Raw genomic sequence first — 12,027 nt, 5'->3', positions numbered from 1 at the left:
ATGCATTCCATTTTCAAACTTATTAATTTATGTACCAGTAGTTAGAAGTAAAAAAGATTTAACAGAAACCACAAAGCTCATCTACAGACACACCACACTGGATACGCACAATCTGATCTGATCTTGGAAACTAAGCAGTGTTGGGCCTGGTTAGTACTTGGATGGTAGACCACCTGGGAATACAAGGTGCTGTAGATATTTTTATACTGCCATCAACGTTCTGTTGATGCATTCCATTTTAAAACTTATTCATTTATGTACCAGTAGTTAGAAGTAGAAAAGCTCCAACAGAAACCACAAAGCTCATCTACAGCCACACCACACTGGGTATGCCCAACCTCATCTTATCTTGGAAGTTAAGCACTGTCGGGCCTGGTTAATTCTTTGATGGGAGACCAACAGGGAATACAAGGTGCTGTAGGTATTTTTATACTGCCAACACCGTTCAGTTGATGCATTACATTTTCAAAATTATTCATTTATGTACCAATAGTTAGAAGTAGAAAAGCTCTAATATAAACCACAAAGCTCATCTACAGCCACATCACACTGGATACGGCCAATCTCATCTGATCTTGGAAGCTAAACAGTGTTGTGCCTAGTTAGTACTTTGATGAGAGACAACCTGGGAATACAAGGTGCAGTACGTATTTTTATACTGCCAACACCGTTCTTTTGATGCATTCCATTTTCAAACGTATTCATTATGTACCAGTAGTTAGAAGTAGAAAAGTTCTAACAGAAACCACAAAGATCATCTACAGCCACACCACACTGGATACACCCAATATCTTCTGATCTTGGAAGCTAAGCAGTGTTGGGCCTGGTTAGTACTTGGATGGGATACCACCTGGGAATACAAGGTGCTGTAGGTATTTTTATACTGCCAACACCGTTCTGTTGATGAATTACATTTTCAAACTTTTTCATTTATACCAGTAGTTAGAAGTAGAAAAGCTCTAACAGAAACCACATAGCTCATCTACAGCTGCACCACACTGGATACACCCAATCTCATCTGATCTTGGAAGCTAAGCAGTATTGGACCTGGTTAGTGCTTGGATGGGAGACCACCTAGGAATAAAAGGTGTTTTAGGTATTTTTATACTGCCAGCACCGTTCAGTTGATGCAATCCATTTTCAAATATATTCATTTATGTACCAGTAGTTAGAAGTAGAAAAGTTCTAACAGAAACCACAAAGCTCATCTACAGCCACACCACACTGGATACGCCTAATCTCATCCGATCTTGGAAGCTAAACAGTGTTGGGCCTGGTTAGTACTTGGATGGGAGACTACCTGGAAATACAAGGTGCTGTAGGTATTTTTATACTGCCAACACCGTTCTGTTGATGCATTCCATTTTCAAACTTATTAATTTATGTACCAGTAGTTAGAAGTAAAAAAGATTTAACAGAAACCACAAAGCTCATCTACAGACACACCACACTGGATACGCACAATCTGATCTGATCTTGGAAACTGAGCAGTGTTGGGCCTGGTTAGTACTTGGATGGTAGACCACCTGGGAATACAAGGTGCTGTAGATATTTTTATACTGCCATCAACGTTCTGTTGATGCATTCCATTTTAAAACTTATTCATTTATGTACCAGTAGTTAGAAGTAGAAAAGCTCCAACAGAAACCACAAAGCTCATCTACAGCCACACCACACTGGGTATGCCCAACCTCATCTTATCTTGGAAGTTAAGCACTGTCGGGCCTGATTAGTTCTTTGATGGGAAACCACCTGGGAATACAAGGTGCTGTAGGTATTTTTATACTGCCAACACCGTTCTGTTGATGCATTACATTTTCAAAATTATTCATTTATGTACCAGTAGTTAGAAGTAGAAAAGCTCTAATATAAACCACAAAGCTCATCTACAGCCACATCACACTGGATACGGCCAATCTCATCTGATCTTGGAAGCTAAACAGTGTTGTGCCTGGTTAGTACTTTGATGAGAGACAACCTGGGAATACAAGGTGCTGTACGTATTTTAATACTGCCAACACCGTTCTTTTGATGCATTCCATTTTCAAACTTATTCATTATGTACCAGTAGTTAGAAGTAGAAAAGTTCTAAATGAAACCACAAAGATTATCTACAGCCACACCACACTGGATACACCCAATATCTTCTGATCTTGGAAGCTAAGCAGTGTTGGGCATGGTTTGTACTTGGATGGGATACCACCTGGGAATACAAGGTGCTGTAGGTATTTTTATACTGCCAACACCGTTCTGTTGATGAATTACATTTTCAAACTTTTTCATTTATAACAGTAGTTAGAAGTAGAAAAGCTCTAACAGAAACCACATAGCTCATCTACAGCTGCACCATACTGGATACACCCAATCTCATCTGATCTTGGAAGCTAAGCAGTATTGGACCTGGTTAGTGCTTGGATGGGAGACCACCTAGGAATAAAAGGTGTTGTAGGTATTTTTATACTGCCAGCACCGTTCAGTTGATGCAATCCATTTTCAAATATATTCATTTATGTACCAGTAGTTAGAAGTAGAAAAGTTCTAACAGAAACCACAAAGCTCATCTACAGCCACACCACGCTGGATACGCCTAATCTCATCCGATCTTGGAAGCTAAACAGTGTTGGGCCTGGTTAGTATTTGGATGGGAGACTACCTGGAAATACAAGGTGCTGTAGGTATTTTTATACTGCCAACACCGTTCTGTTGATGAATTACATTTTCAAACTTATTCATTTATACCAGTAGTTAGAAGTAGAAAAGTTCTGACAGAAACCACAAAGCTCATTTACAGTCTCACCACACTGGATACGCCCAATCTCGTCTGATCTTGGAAGGTAAGCAGTATTAGGCCTGGTTAGTACTTGAATGGGAGACCACCTGGGAATACCAGGCGCTGTAGGAATTTTTATACTGCCAACACCGTTCTGTTGATGCATTCCATTTTCAAACTTATTCATTTATACTAGTAGTTAGAAGTAGAAAAGCTCTAATATAAACCACATAACTCATCTACAGCCACACCACACTGGATACGCCCAATCTCATCTGATCTTGGAAGCTAAGTTGTATTGGAGCTGATTAGTGCTTGGATGGGAGACCACCTGGGAATAAAAGGTGCTGTATGTATTTTTATACTGCCAGCACCTTTCTGTTGATGCAATCCATTTTCAAACATATTCATTTATGTACCAGTAGTTAGAAGTAGAAAAGTTCTAACAGAAACCACAAAGATAATCTACAGCCACACCACACTGGATACACCCAATATCTTCTGATCTTGGAAGCTAAGCAGTGTTGGGCCTGGTTAGTACTTGGATGGGATACCACCTGGGAATACAAGGTGCTGTAGGTATTTTTATACTGCCAACACCGTTCTGTTGATGAATTACATTTTCAAACTTTTTCATTTATACCAGTAGTTAGAAATAGAAAAGCTCTAACAGAAACCACATAGCTCATCTACAGCTGCACCACACTGGATACACCCAATCTCATCTGATCTTGGAAGCTAAGCAGTATTGGACCTGGTTAGTGCTTGGATGGGAGACCACATAGGAATAAAAGGTGTTGTATGTATTTTTATACTGCCAGCACCGTTCAGTTGATGCAATCCATTTTCAAATATATTCATTTATGTACCAGTAGTTAGAAGTAGAAACGTTCTAACAGAAACCACAAAGCTCATCTACAGCCACACCACGCTGGATACGCCTAATCTCATCCGATCTTGGAAGCTAAACAGTGTTGGGACAGGTTAGTACTTGGATGGGAGACTGCCTGGAAATACAAGGTGCTGTAGGTATTTTTATACTGCCAACACCGTTCTGTTGATGAATTACATTTTCAAACTTATTCATTTATACCAGTAGTTAGAAGTAGAAAAGTTCTGACAGAAACCACAAAGCTCATCTACAGTCTCACCACACTGGATACGCCCAATCTCGTCTGATCTTGGAAGGTAAGCAGTATTAGGCCTGGTTAGTACTTGAATGGGAGACCACCTGGGAATACCAGGCACTGTAAGTATTTTTATACTGCCAACTCCGTTCTGTTGATGCATTCCATTTTCAAACTTATTCATTTATACTAGTAGTTAGAAGTAGAAAAGCTCTAATATAAACCACATAACTCATCTACAGCCACACCACACTGGATACGCCCAATCTCATCTGATCTTGGAAGCTAAGTTGTATTGGAGCTGATTAGTGCTTGGATGGGAGACCACCTGGGAATAAAAGGTGCTGTATGTATTTTTATACTGCCAGCACCTTTCTGTTGATGCAATCCATTTTCAAACATATTCATTTATGTACCAGTAGTTAGAAGTAGAAAAGTTCTAACAGAAACCACAAAGATAATCTACAGCCACACCACACTGGATACACCCAATATCTTCTGATCTTGGAAGCTAAGCAGTGTTGGGCCTGGTTAGTACTTGGATGGGATACCACCTGGGAATACAAGGTGCTGTAGGTATTTTTATACTGCCAACACCGTTCTGTTGATGAATTACATTTTCAAACTTTTTCATTTATACCAGTAGTTAGAAGTAGAAAAGCTCTAACAGAAACCACATAGCTCATCTACAGCTGCACCACACTGGATACACCCAATCTCATCTGATCTTGGAAGCTAAGCAGTATTGGACCTGGTTAGTGCTTGGATGGGAGACCAACTAGGAATAAAAGGTGTTGTAGGTATTTTTATACTGCCAGCACCGTTCAGTTGATGCAATCCATTTTCAAATATATTCATTTATGTACCAGTAGTTAGAAGTAGAAAAGTTCTAACAGAAACCACAAAGCTCATCTACAGCCACACCACGCTGGATATGCCTAATCTCATCCGATCTTGGAAGCTAAACAGTGTTGGGCCTGGTTAGTACTTGGATGGGAGACTACCTGGAAATACAAGGTGCTGTAGGTATTTTTATACTGCCAACACCGTTCTGTTGATGAATTACATTTTCAAACTTATTCATTTATACCAGTAGTTAGAAGTAGAAAAGTTCTGACAGAAACCACAAAGCTCATCTACAGTCTCACCACACTGGATACGCCCAATCTCGTCTGATCTTGGAAGATAAGCAGTATTAGGCCTGGTTAGTACTTGAATGGGAGACCACCTGGGAATACCAGGCGCTGTAGGTATTTTTATACTGCCAACACCGTTCTGTTGATGCATTCCATTTTCAAACTTATTCATTTATACTAGTAGTTAGAAGTAGAAAAGCTCTAATATAAACCACATAACTCATCTACAGCCACACCACACTGGATACGCCCAATCTCATCTGATCTTGGAAGCTAAATTGTATTGGAGCTGATTAGTGCTTGGATGGGAGACCACCTGGGAATAAAAGGTGCTGTATGTATTTTTATACTGCCAGCACCTTTCTGTTGATGCAATCCATTTTCAAACATATTCATTTATGTACCACTAGTTAGAAGTAGAAAAGTTCTAACAGAAACCACAAAGATCATCTACAGCCACACCACACTGGATACACCCAATATCTTCTGATCTTGGAAGCTAAGCAGTGTTGGGCCTGGTTAGTACTTGGATGGGATACCACCTGGGAATACAAGGTGCTGTAGGTATTTTTATACTGCCAACACCGTTCTGTTGATGAATTACATTTTCAAACTTTTTCATTTATACCAGTAGTTAGAAGTAGAAAAGCTCTAACAGAAACCACATAGCTCATCTACAGCTGCACCACACTGGATACACCCAATCTCATCTGATCTTGGAAGCTAAGCAGTATTGGACCTGGTTAGTGCTTGGATGGGAGACCACCTAGGAATAAAAGGTGTTGTAGGTATTTTTATACTGCCAGCACCGTTCACTTGATGCAATCCATTTTCAAATATATTCATTTATGTACCAGTAGTTAGAAGTAGAAAAGTTCTAACAGAAACCACAAAGCTCATCTACAGCCACACCACGCTGGATATGCATAATCTCATCCGATCTTGGAAGCTAAACAGTGTTGGGCCTGGTTAGTACTTGGATGGGAGACTACCTGGAAATACAAGGTGCTGTAGGTATTTTTATACTGCCAACACCGTTCTGTTGATGAATTACATTTTCAAACTTATTCATTTATACCAGTAGTTAGAAGTAGAAAAGTTCTGACAGAAACCACAAAGCTCATCTACAGTCTCACCACACTGGATACGCCCAATCTCGTCTGATCTTGGAAGGTAAGCAGTATTAGGCCTGGTTAGTACTTGAATGGGAGACCACCTGGGAATACCAGGCGCTGTAGGTATTTTTATACTGCCAACACCGTTCTGTTGATGCATTCCATTTTCAAACTTATTCATTTATACTAGTAGTTAGAAGTAGAAAAGCTCTAATATAAACCACATAACTCATCTACAGCCACACCACACTGGATACGCCCAATCTCATCTGATCTTGGAAGCTAAGTTGTATTGGAGCTGATTAGTGCTTGGATGGGAGACCACCTGGGAATAAAAGGTGCTGTATGTATTTTTATACTGCCAGCACCTTTCTGTTGATGCAATCCATTTTCAAACATATTCATTTATGTACCAGTAGTTAGAAGTAGAAAAGTTCTAACAGAAGCCACAAAGCTCATCTACAGCCACACCACACTGGATACGCCCAGTCTCATCTGATCTTGGAAGCTAAGCAGTGTTGGTTCTGGTTAGTACTTGGATGGGAGACCACCTGGAAATATAAGGTGTTGTAGGTATTTTTATACTGCCAACACTGTTCTATTGATGCATTCCATTTTCAAACTTATTCATTTATGTACCAGTAGAAAGAAGTAGAAAATCTCTAACAGAAACCACAAAGCTCATCTACAGCCACACCATACTGGATACACCCATTCTCATCTGATCTTGAAAGCTAAGCAGTGTAGGTCCTGGTTAGTACATGGATGGGAGACCACCTGGGAATACCAAGTGCGGTAGGTATTTTTATACTGCCAACACCTTTCTGTTAATGAATTCCATTTTCAAACTTATTCATTTATGTACCAGTAGTTAGAAGTAGAAAAGTACTAACAGAAACCACACAGCTCATCTACAGCCATACCTCACTGGATGCGCCCAATCTCATCTGATCTTGGACGCTAAGCAGTGCTGGGCCTGGTTAGTACTTGGATGGGAGCCCACCAGGGAATACAAGGTGCTGTAGGTATTTCTATACTGCCAACACCGATCTGTTGATGAATTACATTTTCAAACTTATTCATTTATACCAGTAGTTAGAAGTAGAAAAGCTCTAACAGAAACCACAAAGCTCATCTACAGCCACACCACACTGGATACATCCAATGTCATCTGATCTTGGAAGCTAAGCAGTGTTGAGCCTGGTTAGTACTTGGATGGGAGACCACCTGGGAATACAAAGTGCTGTAGGTATTTTTATACTGCCGACACCGTTCTTTTGATGCATTCCATATTCAAACTTATTCATTTATGTACCAGTAGTAAGAAGTAGAAAAGCTCTAACAGAAACCACAAAGTATTCTACAGCCACACCACACTGGATACACCCAATCTCAATTGATCTTGGAAAGTAAGCAGTGCTGATCCTGGTTAGGATTTGGATGGGAGACCACCTGGGAAAACAAGGTGCTGCTGGTATTTTTATACTGCAAAATAAGAATTTACTCACTGGTAATTCTATTTCTCATAGTCCGTAGTGGATGCTGGGGACTCCGTAAGGACCATGGGGATTAGCGGCTCCGCAGGAGACTGGGCACAACTACAAAGAAAGCTTTTAGACTACTGGTGTGCACTGGCTCCTCCCACTAAGACCCTCCTCCAGACCTCAGTTAGGATACTGTGCCTGGAAGTGCTGACACAAATAGGAAGGATTTTGAATCCCGGGTAAGACTCATACCAGCCACACCAATCACACCGTATAACTCGTGATACAATACCCAGTTAACAGCATGATAACAACTGAGCCTCTCAACAGATAGCTCAACAATAACCCTTTAGTTAAGCAATAACTGTATACAAGTATTGCAGACAATCCGCACTTGGGATGGGCGCCCAGCATCCACTACGGACTATGAGAAATAGAATTACCGGTGAGTAAATTCTTATTTTCTCTAACGTCCTAAGTGGATGCTGGGGACTCCGTAAGGACCATGGGGATTATACCAAAGCTCCCAAACGGGCGGGAGAGTGCGGATGACTCTGCAGCACCGAATGAGAGAACTCAAGGTCCTCCTCAGCCAGGGTATCAAATTTGTAGAATTTAGCAAACGTGTTTGCCCCTGACCAAGTAGCAACTTGGCAAAGTTGAAGAGCCGAGACCCCTCGGGCAGCCGCCCAAGAAGAGCCCACTTTCCTTGTGGAATGGGCTTTTACTGATTTAGAATGCGGCAGTCCAGCCGCAGAATGTGCAAGCTGAATCGTACTACAGATCCAGCGAGCAATAGTCTGCTTAGAAGCAGGTGCACCCAACTTGTTGGGCGCATACAGGATAAAAAGCAAGTCAGTCTTCCTGACTCCAGCTGTCCTGGAAACATACATTTTTAGGGCCCTGACTACATCCAACAACTTGGAAGCCTCCAAGTCATTCGTAGCCGCAGGCACCACGATAGGTTGGTTCAGATGAAAAGCTGATACCACTTTGGGGAGAAACTGGGGACGAGTCCTCAATTCTGCCCTATCCATATGGAAAATCAGATAAGGGCTTTTACATGACAAAGCCGCCAATTCTGAAACCCGCCTGGCCGAAGCCAAGGCCAACAACATGACCACTTTCCACGTGAGATATTTTAAATCCACGGTTTTCAGTGGCTCAAACCAATGTGACTTTAGGAAATCCAACACCACGTTGAGATCCCAAGGTGCCACTGGAGGCACAAAAGGGGGCTGAATATGCAGCACTCCCTTAACAAAAGTCTGAACTTCAGGTAGTGAAGCCAATTCTCTCTGGAAGAAAATCGATAGAGCCGAAATCTGGACCTTAATGGAACCCAATTTAAGGCCCATAGTCACCCCTGACTGTAGGAAGTGCAGGAACCGGCCCAGCTGAAATTCTTCCGTTGGGGCCTTCCTGGCCTCACACCACGCAACATATTTTCGCCATATGCGGTGATAATGGTTCGCGGTTACTTCTTTCCTAGCTTTTATCAGCGTAGGAATGACTTCCTCCGGAATGCCCTTTTCCTTTAGGATCCGGTGTTCAACCGCCATGCCGTCAAACGCAGCCGCGGTAAGTCTTGGAACAGACAGGGCCCCTGCTGCAGCAGGTCCTGTCTGAGCTGTAGAGGCCATGGGTCCTCTGACATAATTTCTTGAAGTTCCGGATACCACGCTCTTCTTGGCCAATCCAGAACAATGAGTATAGTTCTTACTCCTCTTCTCCTTATTATCCTCAGTACCTTTGGTATGAGAGGAAGAGGAGGGAACACATAAACCGATCGGTACACCCACGGTGTTACCAGAGCGTCCACAGCTATCGCCTGCGGGTCTCTTGACCTGGCGCAATATTTTTCTAGCTTTTTGTTTAGGCGGGACGCCATCATGTCCACCTGTGGTTTTACCCACTGGTTTACAATCATTTGAAAGACTTCTGGATGAAGTCCCCACTCTCCCGGGTGGAGGTCGTGCCTGCTGAGGAAGTCTGCTTCCCAGTTGTCCACTCCCGGAACGAACACTGCTGACCGTGCTAACACGTGATTTTCCGCCCATCGGAGAATCCTTGTGGCTTCTGCCATCGCCGTCCTGCTTCTCGTGCCGCCCTGTCGATTTACATGGGCGACTGCCGTGATGTTGTCTGACTAGATCAGTACCGGCTGGTTTTGAAGCAGGGGTTTTGCCTGACTTAGGGCATTGTAAATGGCCCTTTGTTCCAGAATATTTATGTGCAGGGAAGTCTCCTGACTTGACCATAGTCCTTGGAAGTTTCTTCCCTGTGTGACTGCTCCCCAGCCTCGAAGGCTGGCATCCGTGGTCACCAGGACCCAGTCCTGTATGCCGAATCTGCGGCCCTCTTGAAGATGAGCACTCTGCAGCCACCACAGCAGAGACACCCTTGTCCTTGGAGACAGGGTTATCAGACGGTGCATCTGAAGATGCGATCCGGACCACTTGTCCAACAGGTCCCACTGAAAGGTTCTTGCATGAAACCTGCCGAATGGAATCGCTTCGTAGGAAGCTACCATTTTTCCCAGGATCCGCGTGCAGTGATGCACCGACACCTGCTTTGGTTTTAGGAGGCCTCTGACTAGAGATGACAGCTCCTTGGCCTTCTCCTCCGGGAGAAACACTTTTCTCTGTTCTGTGTCCAGAACCATCCCTAGGAACAGCAGGCGTGTCGTAGGGACCAAAAACAAACAGATTTAACTGTAAAAAAGCGCCTCAATATGATAATTAAACGTATATATCAGAAGCCCTCTGAATTACTGCGCAGCCTGCAACTATATGTGTAATAGTGGGGAGAAATAGACTGAAAAAGAGAACTGGCTGCGCTGAATTTCAGAAGGATTCAAATAACAAAGGAGAGAGCCAATGTATCAATATGAAAAGACAGCAAGTTTATTTAAAACATAATGTGTTAATTAATAAAAATAATAATAATAAACAGACATGTTGCATTAATGATAACACAGTCCGGTGTCTCACAGTGTCAGCAGTATGTTGGACTTTTACAGAACTGCCTCTGTAGATGTGGTGTGTTAAAGTCCAAAATCCATGCCAGATATTAGGTGCCGTTCATAATGCTCAGTATTGATGTATGAAGAAAAGTGATATAACTGATTCCAATATGGGATCACATAGGGAGGCCAGTGAGTCCGTAAATAATGAACAATTACCTCTCCAGTGGGTTGGTCCGTCTACCGGGCGTCCCCGGACAGGAATCCTGCGTTACCCACACACAACAGCAGTGTCACGGAGAGGAGAGCGAGCACCGCTCAGGAATCAGCTGGCTGTAGCGGTATGAGACGGCAGCGGCAGCGGCTATTTGGAGATCTCAAAGCCGCCCGGAATAAGATCGTAGGGACCAGCTGTGACTTTGGAATGTTTAGAATCCAGCCGTGCTGTTGTAGCACTTCCCGAGATAGTGCTACCCCTACCAACAACTGCTCTCTGGACCTCGCCTTTATCAGGAGATCGTCCAAGTACGGGATAATTAAAACTCCCTTCCTTCGAAGGAGTATCATCATTTCCGCCATTACCTTGGTAAAGACCCTCGGAGCCGTGGAGAGACCGAACGGTAACGTCTGGAATTGGTAATGACAATCTTATACCACAAACCTGAGGTACTCCTGGTGAGGATGGTAAATGGGGACATGTAGGTAAGCATCCTTGATGTCCAGCGATACCATGTAATCTCCCTCGTCCAGGCTCGTAATAACCGCCCTGAGCGATTCCATCTTGAACTTGAATTTTTTGATATATGTGTTCAAGGATTTCAAATTTAAAATGGGTCTCACCGAACCGAACCGTCCGGTTTCGGTACCACAAACATTGTGGAATAGTAACCCTTTCCTTGTTGAAGTAGGGGCACCTTTACTATCACTTGTTGTGAATACAGCTTTTGAATTGCCTGTAACACTGCCTCCCTGCCTGAGGGAGTGGTTGGCAAGGCAGATTTGAGGAAACGGCGGGGGCGAGACGTCTCGAATTCCAGTTTGTACCCCTGAGATACTATTTGAAGGATCCAGGGATCCACCCGTGAGCGAGCCCACTGCTTGCTGAAATGCTTAATACGGGCCCCACCGTACCTGGCTCTGCCTGTGGAGCCCCAGCGTCATGCTGTGGACTTAGAGGAAGCGGGGGAGGACTTTTGCTCATGGGAACTGGCTGTATGCTGCAGCTTTTTCCCTCTACCTCTGCCTCTGGGCAGAAAGGACGCGCCTTTAACCCGCTTGCCCCTATTGGGCCGAAAGGACTGTACCTGATAATACGGTGCTTTCTTTGGTTGTGAGGGAACATGGGGCAAAAATGCAGACTTCCCAGCTGTTGCTGTGGAAACGAGGTCCGAGAGACCATCCCCGAACAATTCCTCACCCTTATAAGGCAG

General features: G+C 43.4%; 1 non-coding gene and 30 pseudogenes across 1 annotated transcript; all 31 read left to right on the top strand.

The window, feature by feature from the left end:
• The first annotated feature begins 79 nt into the window (after window positions 1-79).
• LOC134896082 (5S ribosomal RNA) lies at window positions 80-198 on the top strand (annotated as a pseudogene).
• Window positions 199-756: 558 nt separating this feature from the next.
• On the top strand, window positions 757-875 carry LOC134889445 (5S ribosomal RNA; annotated as a pseudogene).
• A 105-nt stretch (window positions 876-980) lies between these two features.
• LOC134897895 (5S ribosomal RNA) lies at window positions 981-1,099 on the top strand (annotated as a pseudogene).
• Window positions 1,100-1,206: 107 nt separating this feature from the next.
• On the top strand, window positions 1,207-1,325 carry LOC134890259 (5S ribosomal RNA; annotated as a pseudogene).
• A 107-nt stretch (window positions 1,326-1,432) lies between these two features.
• LOC134897503 (5S ribosomal RNA) lies at window positions 1,433-1,551 on the top strand (annotated as a pseudogene).
• Window positions 1,552-1,658: 107 nt separating this feature from the next.
• On the top strand, window positions 1,659-1,777 carry LOC134897914 (5S ribosomal RNA; annotated as a pseudogene).
• A 107-nt stretch (window positions 1,778-1,884) lies between these two features.
• On the top strand, window positions 1,885-2,003 carry LOC134898005 (5S ribosomal RNA; annotated as a pseudogene).
• Window positions 2,004-2,109: 106 nt separating this feature from the next.
• On the top strand, window positions 2,110-2,228 carry LOC134894814 (5S ribosomal RNA; annotated as a pseudogene).
• A 105-nt stretch (window positions 2,229-2,333) lies between these two features.
• On the top strand, window positions 2,334-2,452 carry LOC134895307 (5S ribosomal RNA; annotated as a pseudogene).
• A 107-nt stretch (window positions 2,453-2,559) lies between these two features.
• Window positions 2,560-2,678, top strand: LOC134889738 (5S ribosomal RNA; annotated as a pseudogene).
• Window positions 2,679-2,783: 105 nt separating this feature from the next.
• On the top strand, window positions 2,784-2,902 carry LOC134895595 (5S ribosomal RNA; annotated as a pseudogene).
• Window positions 2,903-3,007: 105 nt separating this feature from the next.
• LOC134898196 (5S ribosomal RNA) lies at window positions 3,008-3,126 on the top strand (annotated as a pseudogene).
• Window positions 3,127-3,233: 107 nt separating this feature from the next.
• Window positions 3,234-3,352, top strand: LOC134889443 (5S ribosomal RNA; annotated as a pseudogene).
• Window positions 3,353-3,457: 105 nt separating this feature from the next.
• LOC134897544 (5S ribosomal RNA) lies at window positions 3,458-3,576 on the top strand (annotated as a pseudogene).
• A 107-nt stretch (window positions 3,577-3,683) lies between these two features.
• LOC134895385 (5S ribosomal RNA) lies at window positions 3,684-3,802 on the top strand (annotated as a pseudogene).
• Window positions 3,803-3,907: 105 nt separating this feature from the next.
• Window positions 3,908-4,026, top strand: LOC134895115 (5S ribosomal RNA; annotated as a pseudogene).
• A 105-nt stretch (window positions 4,027-4,131) lies between these two features.
• On the top strand, window positions 4,132-4,250 carry LOC134898195 (5S ribosomal RNA; annotated as a pseudogene).
• Window positions 4,251-4,357: 107 nt separating this feature from the next.
• Window positions 4,358-4,476, top strand: LOC134889442 (5S ribosomal RNA; annotated as a pseudogene).
• Window positions 4,477-4,581: 105 nt separating this feature from the next.
• LOC134897201 (5S ribosomal RNA) lies at window positions 4,582-4,700 on the top strand (annotated as a pseudogene).
• A 107-nt stretch (window positions 4,701-4,807) lies between these two features.
• On the top strand, window positions 4,808-4,926 carry LOC134893478 (5S ribosomal RNA; annotated as a pseudogene).
• Window positions 4,927-5,031: 105 nt separating this feature from the next.
• On the top strand, window positions 5,032-5,150 carry LOC134892577 (5S ribosomal RNA; annotated as a pseudogene).
• Window positions 5,151-5,255: 105 nt separating this feature from the next.
• LOC134898413 (5S ribosomal RNA) lies at window positions 5,256-5,374 on the top strand (annotated as a pseudogene).
• A 107-nt stretch (window positions 5,375-5,481) lies between these two features.
• LOC134889441 (5S ribosomal RNA) lies at window positions 5,482-5,600 on the top strand (annotated as a pseudogene).
• Window positions 5,601-5,705: 105 nt separating this feature from the next.
• On the top strand, window positions 5,706-5,824 carry LOC134896439 (5S ribosomal RNA; annotated as a pseudogene).
• Window positions 5,825-5,931: 107 nt separating this feature from the next.
• LOC134895586 (5S ribosomal RNA) lies at window positions 5,932-6,050 on the top strand (annotated as a pseudogene).
• Window positions 6,051-6,155: 105 nt separating this feature from the next.
• On the top strand, window positions 6,156-6,274 carry LOC134893371 (5S ribosomal RNA; annotated as a pseudogene).
• Window positions 6,275-6,379: 105 nt separating this feature from the next.
• LOC134898194 (5S ribosomal RNA) lies at window positions 6,380-6,498 on the top strand (annotated as a pseudogene).
• A 107-nt stretch (window positions 6,499-6,605) lies between these two features.
• LOC134895300 (5S ribosomal RNA) lies at window positions 6,606-6,724 on the top strand (annotated as a pseudogene).
• A 107-nt stretch (window positions 6,725-6,831) lies between these two features.
• LOC134895783 (5S ribosomal RNA) lies at window positions 6,832-6,950 on the top strand (annotated as a pseudogene).
• A 107-nt stretch (window positions 6,951-7,057) lies between these two features.
• LOC134884636 (5S ribosomal RNA) lies at window positions 7,058-7,176 on the top strand. The gene has a single exon (XR_010168777.1). It is a non-coding gene; the product is annotated as a 5S ribosomal RNA (ribosomal RNA).
• A 105-nt stretch (window positions 7,177-7,281) lies between these two features.
• LOC134895510 (5S ribosomal RNA) lies at window positions 7,282-7,400 on the top strand (annotated as a pseudogene).
• The last annotated feature ends 4,627 nt before the right edge of the window (window positions 7,401-12,027 follow it).

Source organism: Pseudophryne corroboree, chromosome 3 (genome assembly GCF_028390025.1).
Source record: "Pseudophryne corroboree isolate aPseCor3 chromosome 3, aPseCor3.hap2, whole genome shotgun sequence".
NCBI classification, from domain to species: domain Eukaryota; kingdom Metazoa; phylum Chordata; class Amphibia; order Anura; family Myobatrachidae; genus Pseudophryne; species Pseudophryne corroboree.
The sequence above is the reverse complement of the archived record's forward strand: the minus strand, read 5'-3'. Positions and strand labels throughout refer to the sequence as shown.